The sequence below is a fragment of the Ictidomys tridecemlineatus genome, chromosome 1 (genome assembly GCF_052094955.1).
Source record: "Ictidomys tridecemlineatus isolate mIctTri1 chromosome 1, mIctTri1.hap1, whole genome shotgun sequence".
In the NCBI taxonomy this organism is placed as follows: domain Eukaryota; kingdom Metazoa; phylum Chordata; class Mammalia; order Rodentia; family Sciuridae; genus Ictidomys; species Ictidomys tridecemlineatus.
This window is the reverse complement of record NC_135477.1, coordinates 103728697-103740821: the sequence shown is the minus strand read 5'-3', so window position 1 is coordinate 103740821 and position 12125 is coordinate 103728697. Positions and strand designations below refer to the sequence as shown.

General features: G+C 40.8%; 1 pseudogene; it reads right to left on the bottom strand.

The window, feature by feature from the left end:
* Nucleotides 1-1973: 1973 nt before the first annotated feature.
* On the bottom strand, nt 1974-2362 carry LOC101955088 (calmodulin-like; annotated as a pseudogene).
* Nucleotides 2363-12125: the final 9763 nt, after the last annotated feature.

The window sequence follows — 12125 nt, the reverse complement described above, 5'->3', positions numbered from 1 at the left end:
AGAGGCTGCTATTTCCTTTTGGTTGTTTCCTAAACCTACTGATGATATTGCTCAGATTTTTATTTTCAAGATTCTGCTTCTCTTATTTTACCTCAAGCTCCTTAGATAAATCATTCTGAATAATAGCTCCATCTATACATATGCCCAGTGACTGTTTCTAGGCAGGACAAGCTATTTTTTTCTAATTAAAGATATTTTTGTCCCTAAGTGATTCATTTCCTTTGAGCTTCTCATCTTGTGTTTATAAGGATTTTTTGTTATTGTTGTTGTTTGTTGTTTTGCAACCAGTTGTGCATAAAAGCAGCTGTTATTTCTGGGTAAGGGAGGTATTATACACCCAATGTTAACAATTTTAAAGTTTAATGCATTTGGTAACTTATCAGCCTAGGTGGTTTGCTTTCCTCTGAAAGTACTGCCTACTTGGTTAAATAAAACTTTTTTAGTTATGAGGTGATCTCAGCCAATTGTTTCCCAAGAAAAGCTTGAACCTGTTTTTGTTGTTCTTGTTTTGTTTTGTATTTTTTAATATTTATTGCTTGGTTTTAGCATTTCTGACATTGATTCATATCCTTAGTCATACAGCCAGGAAGAAAGATTTCTACTTATGCGCTTGAATTTCTTATTGCTGAACACTGCTTATTTATTGTTGCTTAATCTTTATCACTGAACCAGTTTTTCCATCTTCATTTTGACTTTAACACCTTCCTATTCTGTACTTTCATCATCTTCTGGTTCTGTTGGCTCCTCTCTTAGCTGGAATCCAAAATCATCCATTTTAGTGACTTTTCCAGAGTCCAGAATCCCTTTTCCCCTTGGGTTTACATTGTGGTCACTTAGCCTGCCCATCTTCATCTCAAGGGGTCCCATGACAATCCCTGCTACTCAGCACTGCCCTCAAAATATGCTCCCCCTTTCATACAAGGCCTTCTGGGACTGGTCCTCTGTCCTCTCCTCCAGCCTGTGACCTTGCTCCATCAAGCATCCTGTTCCCCACCCCACTTCAATTGGTTGCTTTCTCCACAACTGCCCCCCCACCACCACCACATGCACACACGCTCTTCTGTCTACTAAAGGTCATTTTTCTCAGTCCTGGTATATTTAAACTATTGTTTTATTTATTCCATTCTCTGCCAAAGGTTTTTTTGTTTTTGTTACTTCTGTTCTCTCTATTGGAGTGGGGGAGACTACAGTTTACAACTTGCAATGAACATAAATTCTAACTTCTTGAATAGCAATGTTGATGGTTGTGCTGAAGTCCACAGCTACAGCTTACTCTGCAGATCCAAGTTATGGTTAAGAAGGTTTCAAAAACAAAAAGAGTCCAAGAAAGCTCCCTTAATAAATATTTCTTATTAAAATTTGCATGAGAGATGACAACCTAATACCCATTTCATTTTATCATAATGCAAACAATCCTAAACCAATATTGCAGGCATGCCGACAGGGTATGTCATTGTCATCACAGGTCTGAACACATGAAGTACAAGAGGAATACCCTACTACATAGCTACAGCTCAACAGATTATCCTTCACCCATTTCCTGCACACCATCCTGAGGTAAATTAATTTTAAATGTTGGTTGAACTAAACCAGCTATGACAAATTAAATGAGAACCCATCAGAATAGGTTTTGAATTTCTTTCAGTTTTTTGTTTTTAATACAAATGCCTGACTTTGCTGAATCATCACGCTGAATGCATGAAAAACTGGCCAGCCCAGTATATTAATCATTAGCAAAAGGAACTTTAAGGAGTCTACTAAGTGTTTCCTTGTCATTAAGGTAGTACAGTATTTATATTATAAACCTGATTTATAGCTTGATGTTTAGCGGGGTATGACCACCAACCAATACATTAATGCAGATTTTTTTGTGTGAGAACAGAAGGTACTTTCAATATTTGGTTTTGTTATATAGAAAAAGAATGAATAAGTGAAATTTTTTTCTTTTCTTTTTTTCCCCCAGGAGGTAAGATTCAATTTGATTCTTCTAGAGAATCAAAAAGTAGGTTGAAAGTAGCTTTTTGGTTTTCAGTCATAATCTGTATGGATTCTTCATAGTTGATTTGTCTGCTTCATTGATAGCTACTTTTCTGATAATTTCGTCTAATTCTTCATCTATTAGTTTTCCCCCCAAGTTTGTTCCAACATGATATAATTCTGTTGCCTTGATGTAACCATCTTCATCCTTGTCAAAGACTGGGATTTCCTCAAGGATCTCTTCTTCACTATCTGTATCTTTCATTTTTCTGACCATCATAGTCAAAACTTCTGAGTCGTCAATGGTGCCAATAACCTCACCATCCACTTCATGGATCATATCCTTCAATTCTATTTCTGTTGGTTTTTGATCCTGTGACCTCATGACAGTTCAAAATTCCTTTATTGTAATGGAGCCATTGATATCTTTACCAAACACAGAGATTCCTTAAATTCACAGTCTGTACCTTGGCCAGTTTATCAGCCATAGGGTGAGTGAAGGGAAGACAAGAAAGAGAAGCAGATATGGCTGCATCTAGCAGGAGCTGTGGCAGGTGCGTCCACTGCTGCTGCTGCTGCTGCTGATAGGGCATGGTATTCACTGCCCAGTACCACCACTACAGCCTGAACCACTGTCCAACTCTCTGCCAAAGTTCTTGAACCCATTTTGTTCCATCATCCCAAGCATGGGATATCCATAAAAACTTAAACATACAATTATGTAATAAGAATATAATCATATTATGATTGTGATATATTATTTACTATAACATATAAGCTATAGATTATGATTTCCAACCAACTTTAATACACCTGTGCCAATTTTGTTGAAACATTTGAAGAATTGATAATTTGGGACTGAATGCATTAAAGACTAGTCTTCACTGTTTTTCTTTATTTCCTTACCTTCCAATAACTACTTTAAAAAAAATTAAACATAAAAGTGACAATACATATGGTAAATGTTCAGTGAAAAAAGGATGGAAAATAAAATGTCCCTACCTGTCACTAGCAGTGATTTGAATTACGGCCTTTGTCCCTGTGACAGGAGCACACCTGTGATGGGAACTCAGGTGCAAAGGTATCAGTTGAGACTGCCCAGTTGCTATTGAAAAACCAGCCTCTACCTCAGAGCAAAGCCTGTCCAAGGAAGGGACATGACCTTTGTCCTTGGAAAGACCCACAGAACACTCCTAGGCACATTTCCACCCTACTAAGTTGTATATCTACAAATAACAGGAGAGATCTGCTGCTCCAGGTGTCCCTGACTCAGTCAGGCTAGGTGGGGACCCATAGCAACCCCCTAGCAGCCACCAATCAGCATGAAACAGGGAAATACCTGGGATGCCAGATGACCCTCCCAGTAGTTTATGGTGGTTGATAACGTGTTGTTCAGCACGTACTCCTCTCATGGCTTAAACCAATCAGTTAAAATGAATCCCCCTCTTTTACTAGCCAATCACCCTTACACAACTTGTTCCTGCCAGTGAATGTGCTAATCATGTTTTAGAGTTGTTTTATGATTTTCCCACAGCATGTGATGATTTGCTAAGAGATGCTACGATGTATGTGAAGTCCCTGCCTTCCCCAAAGAGTGTATAAAACTGCTGCAAACCCTGCGCTCGAGGCCTCTCAGCATCACCAGTTGCTGTGTGTGCGTGGAGGACCGAGCTAGCTTGCAATAAACACCTCTTTGCTGCTTACATCAATCTTGGTCTCTGGTGGTCTTTTGAGGGTCCCAAATTCGAGCATAACACTATGGTGATACCCTGCTCAAAAGGAGGTTCTGTGCCTGCCACAGAGCTATCAGTATTAATCTGAGTTCAGACACCAGCTGCCAGGGGTAGAGAATGATGAGCACAAGCTGATAATTATAATTGGGCTTCTAGTCTTTGACATTCTCACAGAAAACACTTTTGATGTTGAAACCTATGCAATAAATGTGCCAAGCTAGCTCCGGGTCATTGCATTGCTATCAGGGTATAATGTCCCACACTGTCTCAGCTTTCTTTCTATGTGTATCTTTTTGTTTTTTCTAATCCCCCCAGTGCCCCTTGGTCAGTTTTCTGAATTAAGAGTCATGCAGGTTGTGGCACCTACCCCATCTGAGGCTAGTCATTATTCCCAAAGAAGACTGAGACAATTTGTTAACTAATTGAGTAACAGGATCACAAGTCTCTTTTCAGGCAGCAGGGGGAATACACACACATACACACACACACACACACACACATACACACACACACACATGTTGATTTTATATATTATGTTTTTTTATGTAATGTAAATAATATATAAATAAATGTAGTATATATGCAATATAAACTTGTAAATTTTATACGTGGAAATGAAATCATCCATTATTCTGACCTTTGTTTTACGAATTCAATATTATATTCTGGCTCAAGAGTCTGGGAACAATGGGAATTGTGATTACCCTGGTGAAAGTATTTGAATACTTTGGGGGAAGGAATAAAAGAACAACTTCCTCTTTAGTATGTACATTTTTATCATTATAGTTTTGTAATATAAAGAAAAAATAATTTTGTAAGATGTTTGTATATTTCTTGAATATCTTTTCACATTAGCATGTACAGATATAACTCATTATATATTTAATGGATTTGAAGTAGCCAATTATGTAGATTTACCCTGATTTGTGTAATTAATTCTGTATTAATGGATCTTTGGATCATTCTTGAGTTTGGGGGTTATTACTATTACCATTAGTACAAACAATGCCACAGGGAGAATCCTTGTCCATATATCCATAGTGCCGTGGTGACACTTCTTCTCTTCCTGCTCCCAGACTCTTTTCTTTTTGTGCTATCTGAACATAGTGAACATAGCCACCATCTGGTGGTGGCTGCTTTCTGACTACTCATCTTTAAAAGAAGTGAGTTTTCTTAGACAAGCCCTAGCAGAAGGTCTGGTGGGGGAGAAGGCCATCATCAGGTTCCAAGCCTCCTGGGAAATTCCATGACTCAGGACATGGTTAAGAGACTCCTTCAGGAAGCAAGATTAGCAGGTGGAGAGCAATCAGAGATCTCAGGCTGTGGGTCTGCATGGTGCCCATTCACCCCATGGGCAACTCACACTCTTTCTAAATCATACTCTGCCATTTCTCTGGAAGCTCTACATCCACTATCAGAAGGCACAGGGCAGGGGCTAGGCATATAGCTCAGTTGGTAGAGTGCTTGCCTTGCATGCACAAGGCCCTGGGTTTGATCCCCAGCACCAAAAGACATAACAAATAAACAGAAGGCATAGGGCAGCTCAGTGGATCAACTCTGAAGAAGTGGCCACCTGGAAAGAGAGGCACAGTCTCACCTTCTTGCAGGTATACTCCAATTTTAAGAATCATTCTCTTGAAACCCTTCTTACTTGGCTTGTACTAGGGGAAACTCCAGCAACTCTTCGAGGACAAGAAGAGTTAGAAGGCAGGGAGTGTGTGTGGATGATCACAGGGATAGTTCTGTCACCTTTTATCAAATCTAGAAAGGGAATTTTGCCAACTCACCAGTTGGCAACTTTATATACAGTGTGCAGTATTTACACTTCTTTGTCCTCCCTTTGGCCTCCCAATTCTACTGCAATAAGAAAGTCCCACCCAGAAATACTCTTATCTAACCACCTGCAGTGACTCTGCATTTGTAGCTGCTCTCTGCCTTTGCTTTAAGTAGGCCTCTTGAAACCCTGCAGTGGCTTTCTCAACCTTTCTGTAACATATGCATCTCATTGTGAGATAGGTAGGTAGGTAGGTAGATAGATAGATAGATAGATAGATATTGAGTGAAGTGAGATGTGTGATGTGGGTGTCAGAATACTAAGATTGGAATGGAATAAAAGAACTTGTGATTGCCTGGGTCATGACACCAAGTAAACCGTAAGTATTTCTGTGAATTAAAACTGATGAAAAGATGTAGTTTGAAGTTTATTGTTATTCAATAAATTCTGACATTGTGCAAAAACACAAATGTGTCTGATGTATGTTGAAGGCATAGCTTGTTCATGACAGTATCCATGTAAAAGTTAGAAGACAGCCAGACATGGTGGTACATTCCTATAATCCCAGCAACTTAGGAGGCTGAGGCAGGAGGATCACAGGTTCAAGGTTATCCTCAGTAACTTAGCAAGACCCTGTCACAAAATAAAGGGTTGGAGGTGTAGCTTGTGCTAAAATGCCCCTGGGTTCAATGCCCAGTACCAAAAATAAAATAAAAGACTAGAAATAAGATAATAATGGGAATATCTAATTATAAATGGAAGTTCATCACAGGTCAAGTGTAGCTTTGCAGAACCTTTATCAGCTAGGTGAAGTGAAGCTGAGCTTCAAGGATAGAGCTGGTGCTCAGATATGCCACCAGCTGGTAGAAACATTACAAACACTTTCCTAACACCAATGTGCTCAGGTGTGTTTTCAGAAAAGCTTAGCCATAGGAACATATGTGCACTTCTGTTTGGAACCACTTTTTTTTCTTTCTCACATGCAAGCTATGATTCTATCTCATATGTCTTTGCCCATATGAGTCATTTGCTTCCAATCCTGGATGGACCATCCTGAAGCATAAAATGTCCTCTTACTTGAAAGATGTGTTTGTGTTAGGTGTGGGCATTCTGTTCCCCTGAGGAGAAGCTTCTGCCTCCCTGAGGGACACTTACTTGGCACTCCCTTCATTGATTTGATTTCCTAACTATTTCATAGAGGGCCTCGAGGGGAGGCAGGAAGCAGAAAAATGTCATGACCAGAGGTCAGTTCAGGATTTGGGGGTACAAGTACATAGTCTTTGAGATCCCTTCCAAAGAAGTTGCCCTCCCTCTAAGACCCTGGAATTTTCTCTGTAGATCACCGAAGAAAGCACCTACCTTGGACTCACTCCTGTGCTTGAATCCCATGTCTACAACCTCCCTGCTGGGAAGCCTTAGAGTTGCTTAAGTTTCCTCAGTCTTTTTTTGTTTTTTTAATATTTTTTAGTTATACACGGACACAATATCTTTACTCTGTTTATTTATGCATAAATGTGGTGCTGAAGATCCAACCCAGTGCCTCACATGTGCAAGGCAAGTGCTCTACTACTGAGCCACAATCCCAGCCCCTCAATCTTTTTTTCTTATCGGCAATGGCAGTACTAATAACTACTGGAGTGGGTTAATTGTTGAGTAAATATCATTTTGGTAACTTTGCTCAAAACTTTTAGGTTAAAGTGCACTGCCTTGAATGGACAGCAGAAATCCCACCTCTTATTTCAGTATCTTCAGTTTCATTCAACTAGCAAGACTCCCACTGGTGTCTCACTGCTTCTAAGAAGTGTGTCCTAGGAGATGGTGGTGCTAGGAGATGGTGATGAACAGTGTTGGTACCTGCCCTGCACCCATTTTCCTACCTAGAGAGCTCCTGTTTGTTTAGGAATCTATACTTCCCCATCAGAGTTCTTCAACAGGAGAAACTGGAACCATCTCCGATACAGGGATGGGCCTTCATTTTCTCCAAAAGGGAGTCATCCCATTCCATTCCTTCTGCTAGTCTTGAAAGATGTGTTTGCGTGGGGTTTGTGGGCAGGCAGTCAGGTCAGGAACGAGCCTGTGAAGCAATTTGAAACAATAACCAGGTGACTTTGGCTGTGGAGTAATTTCAGAATAGTCCTCTCTTGTTTCCCCTGGACATTGTTGTTTGTAGACATGAGGCATTCCATCATCAGGCCGGAAGTGGGCACAACCACAGGAAAAGGAAAGGAAAACACAGCTGGAGCCACTGCACTAGGCCAATCCTGAAGCCAGCCCTATATTAGATGTTTGGTTTCTCCAACATAATTTTTTTAAGATAGTTTAAATTGTGATTTCTGTCGCTCATAGCCAAAGACATCCAAAGAGATACAGGAATGATTAACACTAAAAATCCCTTTGTTTCTGAAGTAGTTACCAGTGACAAGCAGCACCAGTGACAAGCAGCCCCTATCTCCTGATGGTGAGGATGTGCTAGACTAAAATCAGAGTTCCACGTGAGGCTGATTACCTATCGGCCATATTTTCCCTTGCTAGTCCAGAAAGCTCAGAAATAAGTCACACAGCAAGGTGCTTACGGAAGAGAAACTGAACCTAGAGTGGACACAGGAACCAGTTTCCACTCAAGAGGTGGAAGGAAAGTCTGCTGGGGAAAGGCATCTAAGGAGGAATACCTGCCTGTGCTCCCTCTGCCTCCTACCTTTGAACACAGTGTGTGAAGGTCAGATGTGTAGACCCAGGGTGGACACTGGAACTCCTGAGGTGATGACCAGGAGAATCTCAGGGATGCCAACCCCCAGCCCCAGAATCACTGAGCTTCTGTGCCAGCTTCTTACCCACCCCACCCCCACTTCCCCAGAGATGAGAAAAATGAACTCCTCTAACCAAAACTAGTTTTGATGGGTATTCTATTACTCTCTACCAGAAATACCCTGATCAGGCTGGTTAGAGGCTGCAGCTACAAAAGCTGGGGCTATTAGGGTCAGGGTGTTCACGTGTTTTTCTGACATCTGAATCTATTTGCTTTCCCCCAAAGTACCCTAGAACTTGTTAGAAGGAAATCAACCCTCCATCTATCCCCAACAAATTCATCTCAAAGAAGACAGGAATTAAAGCCGAGCTCTCAGACAAGATCTCATGCCTGACTCTCTATTTAACTTCTCTGTAAGCAGGTGAAGCATGTTTTCTCTTATTACCCTGCATTTGACGATCAGCAAGAGGACATTGGGTAGCTACCCCTCCAGCCCACCCATTGTGTAATATGTCAGAAAGTACACATGGATAAACTTATCAGTGACGAGAATAGCCAGAGGAATGATCTTTGATCTTGAGATTTATGGAACTGAGAAACATCTCCTGACTAGGTGATTAGGATCAGATAAGCTTCATTTGGCTACAAACATCCACTTGTGGGAAGTTGCTCACCAGTCTGCAATCACCCATCTCCTATATAGGCTGCCTTCCTGGGCAAGATGGACTTTAGGATGAAAATCTCTGATATCTGATCAGCTACTTCATTGTAATTAACTTTTTTCTCCACCACTGCCTTTCCTCTCAACTAATTGGCTTCCTTCTCATAGTAAGTGGTCTGAGCCTATGCATGGTAACAGGATGATATCCCATAAGATAGAATACCTTGGCACCACGGGCTGGGGAAAGAGAAATAAAGTGCTGCTTTTATCTTGGTTGACTAATAAAGAAACTTCCACTTCAAAAGGACTCAATTTGGTTTACCTGACATACTTATGTCAGGGCTAATCCCTTTCATGAACCCAAGAGCAAGAATAAGACCTAAATGTGCTGAAAACCTGGAAATGCCACAGATACAGAGTCAAATGAACTCAAATGAGAACAAGAAACCTCAGTGTGACACGAGGACTCTCAGGTCACAGTATTGGTAGGTGACGCTCCAGGTCTAAACTGTACCCAGATTTAGAAATTGTGGCAATGAGAAAGATTTTTCCAAAAGTAAGGCAGAGCCTATTGGAAAGCAGCCTACACTCCTGACCTTGGTTGAACTTTGTTCTCCAAGTCAGGGACCATTCCCTTATTCCTCTAGTCAGTTTGTAATCAAAAATATCTATCTTTAAAAAAGTTGCTGTGAGGATCAGAGATGGTGTCTATGGAGTTCTTAGCACATGGAATGTACATATTTAATAGGAGCTGTCAGTGTTAGTGAGTTCAGCTCCTAGCAGTCTGAAAAAGAGATGGAAGGTAAGGAAACAGTCTTTCCAGAGAGATTCTTAGAATCAGTCATTGGTCCTCTGTGGTCAAACCTTGAGACAGCTGGAGGGAGCTTCAAACAGGATCAGACTCTGAAAACAGATAACAAACCAGAATCTTCATATGTTTGAGATTGGAAATGGTCCCAGAGTGAGCTTGGAGGGATGCTATAAGCTTTGCCTGCCCTAAAGCATTCTTGTCACTCCTTATAGCCTTCTGGGGATCCCACTGCATTTAGCAACTTATTGTTAATTGGGAGATGTGACATAGACATCAGTTGATCAGATACTTAACTAAATATCGGTGTTTAAAATATGCCAACTAGGGCTCAAGATTCAGCCTCACTCTACTTTTCATGGGCTCTTTCCCTAGCCCATTCTAGGGGATTGGGCTCTTTTAGTGTCCATATGTATCACCCAGAATACTTAATAACACTTGTGTCCATTTTCCAGGTCTATGTCCCCCAATAAATTACAAATTCCTAAGGACTATGACTGCATATGAATATTGTATCTGCCCAGAGCAGTGAAGTAATGCTTGTTGGATAGGTAGATGGATACACTTGTGGGTGGATAAGGACCATCTACTGGGCTCCAGTAATGCAGAGATGAAAGTTTTGTTTTTTTTTTTAAATTTATTGTCTCAAGGAACTGATTCTAGATGACAGAAAATCAATTAACAATAACAAGACATCTGTGAATGTATCCGTGTGTCATATGAGCTCAGCTAGGGTCATCCAACTGAGTGGAGAAAAAGGGGTGTGCTCTGAGGAACTTTACAGAGGAGCTAATGCTCAATCTGGATCTGGATCCCCTTGGACCATCGGGAGTCAGCACACAGGAGTGGGAGAGAAGGGCACTCTGGGCACATGAACAGAAGGTCCCATGCGGTGAAGATGTGAATGGCAGGAGCACAGCAATGGCTCAGAGTCCCAGTAGCTCTGGGACAGAGAGGGTGGGGAAAGACAGGAGTACAGCAAAGGATGCAGGGGGTACCAATCTTCAGAGCCACATCCCTTAGGGAATCTGAATTTTGTCCTGGAGAAGTTTGGAAGGCTTTTAAGAAAGAATAGTTGCGAGTGGTGGCACATGCCTCTAATTCCAGCAACTCAAGAGGCCAAGGCAGAAGAATCACCAGGCCAGCTTGCTCAAGACCCTGTCTCAAAATAAAAAATTGAACTTGGAGTGTAATTTAGTGGTAGAGTTGCTGTGTTAAATCCCCAGTACCAAAAAGAGAGAGAAAGACAGACAGATGATAGACAGATAGAGACACAGAGAATATATAAAATTTGCATTTTTAAAGACTGCCCAGCAAATTTATTCTTATTGTGGAAGCTAATACACAATAAGCGGGGGGTGGGGGTAGAAATTCAGTAGATTAGACAAAGGGGAATGAAGAGAAGGGAGGGAATATAGGAAAAGGAAAGACAGTGGAATGAATCTGACATAATTTTCCTATGTACATATATGAATACAGCACAGAGAATCTCACCATTGTGTAGATCCACAAAAAATGAGGTCCTAATTAGAATAAGATATATTCCATGTTTGCATAACTATAGCAAAATGGATTCCACTGTCATATATAACTAAAAAGAATCAATTAAAAAAGGAAGAGACCCTTCTTGCTAAGAAAGATCTGTTTTAAAAAGGGAAATAGAAAATTATAGAATGAGAAAATAAAATTTAGAATTGCACAGGAAAGATCATAAAAACAGGTAGATTAGCTTGTAAAGGGCAATTTATTTAAAGATTTTTGCTCTAATTTCACACCATTTATTGATGATTATATATGTTATTCCAAAAATGATATATTGCATCCAATAAAACTTTTATATCCTTAAAAAAAAAAGATTGCCCAGCAATAGTATGGAGTGGGCTGTGGGGCCAGGGTGGAAGTAAGAAGATCAAATGAAAAACCATGAAGGCTGGACCCACAGGAGCAGTTAGGCATGCACACTGTGGAAGGACTTGGGAGGCAAACCTGTGAGTGCTTGACTTTTCTGCATAAGGGAGGGCAGAGGAGAGTAAAGATGCCTCTAGTTTTCTACCCCAGCCAACAGGGTAGATGATGACATGGTACATGTAGGAGGATGATCAGGTATGGAAAGAGGGGAGGGTGGCTTCAGTTTGGTCTCTGTGAGGTGGAGAGACCTAAGGAAACTCCAGGTGGGGCAATGCATTCCTAAGGCTCAGGAGAGAGGTCCAGACAAAAAAAATGAATGTGATACCCACCAGCAAAAAGGTGAGAGTTCAAACCGCCACATGTGATGATAAGATCTTCCAAGGAGGACACTTATACTGTGTAAGAAGATCAAACTCAGGATACACCATAGGTGGAGGCAAAATTCTTGAGAAAGATGCTGAAACAGAATACTCATATATACGAGAAGAATAAAAATATCCCTTTGCAACTGGGCATTG